Genomic DNA, 7,336 nt, shown 5'->3' on the forward strand with positions numbered 1-7,336 from the left:
GAAATCATAAATAAATTTGTCAACTGACAAACTGCATCCATTTTGCTGTGATACAATCACTATCATCTCCAAACTTTAGTCTGTTTGTACAAGCACATTTAAGAAAATCTATTTTCCTTTAATATGCAATTAAGTCAGTGTTCTATGGATGCAACACACAGGAAAAGATAGGAGGGAAAGAAGGGGGGAGGAAAGTTAGAGAGAGAAAGAGAGACAGGGAGGAGAGAGAGAAGGAGAGAGAGAAGAAGGAGGAGGAGGAGGAGGAGGAAGAGGAGGAGGAGGAGGAGGAGAGGAAGAATAAGAAAATAAAATTGCAGTTCTCTTCTGTTCTCATACCATGGCTGAGTGAGAGAAATACTATGGTACAGTTTAAGCAATCAGACACTAATACAGGAAAACATGATAGAAAGGTTCACCATCAACCTCCGAAGGTTGATACTGCTAAATCTTGGTCAGTATGCCTTAACCCTTATGTTTTGTGGAAAGAGTTTCTGAAAGATTTCAATGGAGCTTTCCAAAATCCTTCATTCTGCCAAGACTTTGTGTGAGAGCCCAGGACAGTATGTCCAACAACAAAGAATGAGCAGTCTTCAAGGAAAGACAGAGAGGGAGTCAGGGGTGGATGGGTTTGCTGATGAATCTATAAAATCAGTGCCCCAGAGGAGCGGAAGTTGAAATCATTTATTTATAATTAGAGATTCAATGGACTGTGTGACTTGGAAATTTCACGATTCAATGTTCTCAGTGAAAATGCTCAATAATAATTAAGAAAACAACCAAAATCTTGAGAGAGAAATATTTGAATAAATGGCAAATACCTTCTTCTTCTTTAGAAAGAGCAATGGTGCTCTACTCATAGACAGCCTTTTGGAACCAAAGCTGGATGTATCTTTCCAAACTTTCCTCCAGAGGTTCTACCAGCAGAAGAGTGAAGATCATGTAGCCCATGGAGCTTGTGAGCTAAAAGCAGGGAATGGAAGGAATGGTCATGCATCCAGGGACCTTCTCTTCAAATTGAGATTTATAGAATGCATACCTTATGGGAATTCTAGAGTCTGAAAATTAAGCCCCTTTCTCTACAAGAAGGATAAAAAACTCATGAAGAGTTTGCAGTGAGAAAACATTCTCACGCTACTGCTCTGAATGTTTTGTTGTGCATGAGAAATTATGCTTTCACTATGATGATAAATGAAGGGAAAATCAGAATGTAGATGTCACAGTTTTGAAAATAGATACAACATAAGGCAAAACCTGGATGGATTTAACCAAAATCACAGCTATTTATTCAAGATCCAGAAATTACTAAGAAATAGTTTATCTTCCAATAAACTTTATTATTGTGGTTTCATTTGTTATATATGTATTTATGTGAATCTAAATAATCACCATCTGTCCAGAATTGATTTGTCATCAGCAGATTAGGTTAGACAGACTTGGGTGTGATCTGCCTGATCATTTCTCATAGCAAAAATAAAATACTGTGTAGTGATATCAGATGTACAGCATGGTGCTGAACATTAGTGAGCCTTCTTGTTTCTTTTCCACACAGAGTACCAAATGTCCTTATCCTGTAGATCTCAGCCCGGGCAACTATTCTGCCTTAATTATCTCTCTATTTTCTCTGACAAATGTGACTTAAGGAAGGGTTTATTTTGGCTCACAGTTTTAGGACACAGCCTACCCTGCAGGAAGGCAGAGAGTCAGCCACATGAAGGAGCTTCCAGGAACATTGCATCTGAGGTCAGGAAGTGGGGATTGACAAATGACACTGTTCAGTGAGATTCCTCTTTTCAACATGTTTTTCTGATAGATTAAAAGATTGAGTCATGCTTGTTTGTGGTAGTGATTATTCCCTAGAGAGTTACTCATGGAGTTTTGTCGGATCATTTACCAATGCAAAAACAGCCATGTGTCGACGCTGCTTGCTCTCCTACCTGTGGATCAGGGCTAGAGTGTGTGCTGCCTTTGAGAATAATTGACAAAATCAGCTTGTTGTAGACCTACTTGAAAGAGTCTGATTAACACAAGTAAATCACCTTTACAGGCTTCAAAAATGAAGCTCCATTTTCTACCTTAGTACCCATATTTCCATTTTTCTGTTTTTTCTATTTTATATTTTTGGTTTTGCTATTGTATGAGAGTGGAAAGATGGAGAAAGTTGTATCTGTTTTGCTTTTTTTTTCTGGACAAGTTCTCATTAACATTATTGATAACTGGATTCTCTTTTTTGGGTAAATCATTATCCCTGTCTCCCACCTTTATGTATATGCTGGATAATTTTTGACATTTTCCACAAGTGACATCTGTAACCATTTGAATGACAGTATCAGATCCATTGTCTTCATGCAATTTTCATCTTAGTATAGTTATGATGATTTCAGAGGACACTTTAGAAGGATTTGCAGACATAAACCTTTCATCTATTTGTGACTGAGAGAATCCAGTCCTCCGTTCTCACCCAAAGACTTCTTTGTCAAAGCAAATAAAGTGTCTAGAGCACAGATCTAGTCTTCACTCACTATGGGTAGATCCATGACAATGACCTGGCCTTTGTTTCTCTCTAGGATAAGAAGCAGAGGATCCAAGGGCAGCTACAAGATTAGTGAGCTTGTAGAACTCTATAAACCAAGGGACATCAGGGTCAAACTTTCCCCAGACCTCAAAGAATATCTCAAAGTTGTCCTCACTTATGGGAACTGGGTCTCTGCTCTTTATTGGCAACCCTTGAGTTCTCCAGAATGACTGCAATGTACAGTTCACCAGAACCAGAAAGTATATCATGATTTAGATGACAAAATATGATATCCCCATGGATAGGGTCTCGTGGTTCCCTTTCACTGAACATCCTAGATGATTTTTTGATCATATTAGAAGGAACACTGTTGAGGATGGGTGCTAGCCATCCATTCCAACCCACAGAGATGGTGATTTGAAACAGACATATATTATTGCCAATGATCTCCAAGTTGAACATATCATTAATTCCAGCTTCCTTTTTAATGCAGGCAAAATTGGAGGTCCCAAAGATGGTATAGATGAATACAACCAGGAAAATGGAGACGTCGACATTGAACAATGCAGGAAAGGACATCATCAGAGCAAATCCTTTTCATAGAGTGACATTCCCCAGCCCATAAAGTATTGTTCCTCATGCTTAGGTTGGGACTTTCTATCTCATCACCTAATCTAGATAACCCAGCCTGACTCTATATCTTGTCAAGTTGACAGTATTAACCCTCGCATCCCTACCAGGAGAAGTAGGCTTCAACCATGACGCCCACTCATACTGTCTTAGCTAAGTCGATCTGATTGAATTTCTCTGATCCTAATCACTCCTGAAGCTCTATGTGGGATAGGGTCTAATAGTAATTAAACAAAGCATCTTATTAAATGATACCCGAAGTTAACTAGAAACAAGCTGAATATCCTGAGAACATGAGAATGTCACACAGTGTCCTCCATTGCTATCACTGTGTATTAGAAGCATCTGAAGGAGTCCGTGTATGTTTTGCTCCTGGGAGGTCTGCTGTTGATTACAATCTTCTAACCAACAAGGCATAAGTCATTTGCAGACCTCATTTGATGTCTTCTGAAGGTGATTTTGCTATGTCAGAAAAGTCCTCGGTAGAATGTCCAAGTTTACTGATAAATATCTTCTCTGAACTCCAAAACTTTTCACTCTAAATATCTAATGGGTATTAAATAAAATTAAATATTTTATTCTCTCCTGTCTTCCCAAGAGGCAGAGTATCCCTGAAGACAGATGGCAACCAGGAGAAAGAGGATACTTCTTGCTATTAATATTGAATTTACTGTTGCTGAACCTTGTGGCAGAGAAGGTTGGGGTCCACTGAAGATGTTCATAGAAAGACAACTTTGGATATTAACAAATCCTCTGATTATTCAGGAACATGGAGCTTGGTACAGTCTGGATTCAGTCAGTTTCTTGATTCTGATTCCTTATATGAGAATCTTATATATGAATTCCAAACACAATCATCAATCTTTATTAACTTAACATGCATTTTTATCACAATTGTTATTTCATGACCCTAAGACACAACTATATCTACTTGATTGCTTCACATTGAAATGCTCCTAGATTCAGATGTGGAGTAAAGCTAGAGAATGGGCATAGGCATTATTGCTTATACATGGTCATCAAAGTTTCCAGAGTGTGTGCCAGCAATTAGAAAAAAATATCCCAGAGACAATTGTTGAGCCTCCTTTAGAAATACTTTTTATTGAGAAACCTAGAAAGCCTGGTAGACATTAATGTGACATTGGGGAAACACCGAGCAACAGACAATTTGAGTCACAGTGATTGAAAATCAGAGTCAATACAAAATGTTTTAGGAACACTTTGACCACCTAATTATACTAATATTCTCTTCAGTACATGTGCACAAATTTGAGATTAGATGTGACAAAGACTAATTATTAAATGAACCTGAAAGTACTATTGACACATAACTTACTGATCAAATAAAATACAAATAACTGTTTTTGAATATGTACAATAGTTTTAAGATAAGAAAAATGGATTTGGAATAGTATTACTTCTCCATTATTCTCCAATGAAGTATACCCTTTTCTCAGGGTTATGAACTTCCAAAACCAGGGATTTATAAGAAAAACAATGAGCCTGCTTAGTTAGTTATCTCAAGGTAACATTTATGCAGTAAAGGGGATCTTCAAATAATAGACCATTCACAGTTATGAACCAAAAAATGTACTTACTCTAGAAAATCAAAGGAGACTCAGAAAAGGATCACATTTGTGAACTGTACAAGGCATTGCACTTGGCATTTGACATGCACTCATTTATTGTATCTTAATAAGAAATCTTTGAGGAAAATATAAAGATCCTTAAATTACAGATTTAAACCTTGGCCAAGGGATGCATCTATTTGATCCAAGTCACACAAAAGTGAAGCACAAATATGGGGTTTAAACTCCAAACATTGTGCACTTTATATTTTTAATACAAAGTATTGAATTATCCCTTAATCAATCTTTGCCAAGAACCATCCCACACACAAACACACAAACTAAATTGCCAACCCCGCAAACTAAGAGCCAGTAATGAAATGTTTATACAAGTCAAAAGAAATATTGAGCCAAGTAATCACTTATTTCATCAGAGAATGCATTTAAAACATAAAATGATTGATGATGATGTAAAAGAAAGTGATCAGTGGAGCCCAGGATCTTGACATTGCGTGATACATGAGCCAAACTTGTTATGGAAAGTCCTGAAATTGTTTAACCTGGTGTGAGCAAGGGCTGGGAGGTCATGCTTTTCAGGTTGGTGACAAATTTTTCCATTTAATAGAAGGAAAAGGAACACTTCCATATATGTTATACTCCCATCACCAATGTACACACAAGATGCATGGGCAGAGAAGCACATTCACAGTGTTGCCTTCAGTTCAGTGGGAATTCATTCTAATCGCAAAGTTTCCAAACTTAAATAGGTATTCCATAGAATAGCTCCCTCTTTAAACATCAGGTACAGTTACTGTATCATGTGAAGTTGATCTACACTGTAATGTGGGACCTGTGAGCCAGGATAAAATCACTCCATTTTAAAATATTATTTTAAAAGAAATATTAAACAATGTTTGACCTGGACAGCCATTTGTAAGGAAACTGAACTAGAAAAACTAAAAGTGTTAATACATGGTACATAAAAGAATGTGATGAGGTTTATAAGCACAAATTTTGAATTAGAACAGACAAAGCATAATTTTTCCTCATAAATATTTGTATTTATGCCCTCACCACAGAAATATATTGCTTCTCTGGAACACTGAAGGATTTTCTTTTGTAGGTGGACCACAGACAATAGTTCACTATGAATCTAGTTAAAAAGAAATCTAATATATTCAGGCTTCTGACTAGCATGAATGAAAGGAGAAGACCAAACACAGAATAAATGAAGCTGAAAGAATAGAGGTGATTGGCATCTGCTTAGTAGAAGTCTCAGCAAGTCCAGGAGATAGACCCATGGCAGCAGGGAATCTTTTTGTACTGAATGCCTAAGCAAAGAGGTGAGGATCTCCAGAAAGTTGTCAAGAACCAGGCAAAGAAGCAGGGTATCTAAATAGGATTAGTCTCCATATCTTGGAACAGCAATGGGATGCTGGCCCAACTAAAGTGTTTGTGCCCAAATGAGGGAGTGTTTCAGTATAGGGTCATGTGAGCCCATGTGTCAGTTCACTCAACACATATGCCTTTGATTCAAATGTTGCCAAAGTCAAGCACTTGATGGTCCATGCTACAATCCCAGCACTGGGTAGGCTGAGGAAGGAGGATTGTGAACTCAGAGTGGGCTTGGACTATATAGCAAGATTCTATCTCAGAACATATACTCAAAGATGAATACCTGTCATTGTGATGCTGGAGAAGCATCCTCAACTATCTGAGTGAGAAACCTATTGTGTTTCGTTATCATAGATCTAATAGCCTCTTTGCTTTCTGTGCCTCCCAGAATTGCTCCTTCCCTTTACTTGTCCTCAGTTTATCTCTGATGAACTGAAGGGTCACACAAAAGACATCATGTGAGATGACCTGGGCCATGTGTTAATAAAGAAAAGACTTCCATGAGGACCCCAAAAAAGGACAAAGAAGACTTAAGTGGCAATGAAGAGAACAGGGCTGGCCTTCTCAGCCTCTGAGATCACCTATGTGGGCTGCCATCTATGAAATGGGAGAGACTGACATATTTATTTTGCTTTTTAATTTATACCTTGACATGAGACTATCAGGGATTTCTTATTTCGTTGGGTGTTATGACGTTCTGATCAAGTTTTACATATGTTTTATCATTGCTGTGCCCATTTTCTTCCCATCAATGCCTTGCAATAGTATCTAGAAAGACAAGCATCTTAACAGATCCATGTGGTTGTCAACTTCCACAGAGATCACATCACTTAAGAAGAAATGGGACACATGAAAGCTAGGGTTTTTTTTTTTTTTAATAGAAGATGAGGAAGTAAGAGCATTTAGTATGCAGTGGGGAGGGAGGCCAAGAGCACTGTTGTGTTATCTGAGCTGCTTGGAAAAATCTTAGAAATAATGGAAAGTCAGAGCAGCCCCCTGCCCTCTGGCTTGGTTACCATTTATCAAGTGGCTATTATACTAAGTTCTGGGCACTGTGCCATCTGCTTTATATGTGGCATTTCATGAACAACTCTCTCAATAATCATGATTTTTCTCCATTTTGAAAATGAGAAAACGGAGAATTCAAAAGCCTAGCTAGTTAACTGGGTTAATTGGAAACAACAGTTCTAAACCACATCTCCTCATTCTTCTCTCTCTCTCTCTCTCTCTC

At 37.8% G+C, this 7,336-nt stretch overlaps 1 pseudogene; it reads right to left on the reverse strand.

Annotated features, from left to right (window-relative positions):
* Window positions 1-2,352: 2,352 nt before the first annotated feature.
* On the reverse strand, window positions 2,353-6,582 carry LOC116091826 (annotated as a pseudogene).
* Between the last annotated feature and the right edge of the window lie 754 nt (window positions 6,583-7,336).

The sequence above is a fragment of the Mastomys coucha genome, unplaced genomic scaffold (assembly GCF_008632895.1).
Source record: "Mastomys coucha isolate ucsf_1 unplaced genomic scaffold, UCSF_Mcou_1 pScaffold15, whole genome shotgun sequence".
Taxonomy (NCBI): domain Eukaryota; kingdom Metazoa; phylum Chordata; class Mammalia; order Rodentia; family Muridae; genus Mastomys; species Mastomys coucha.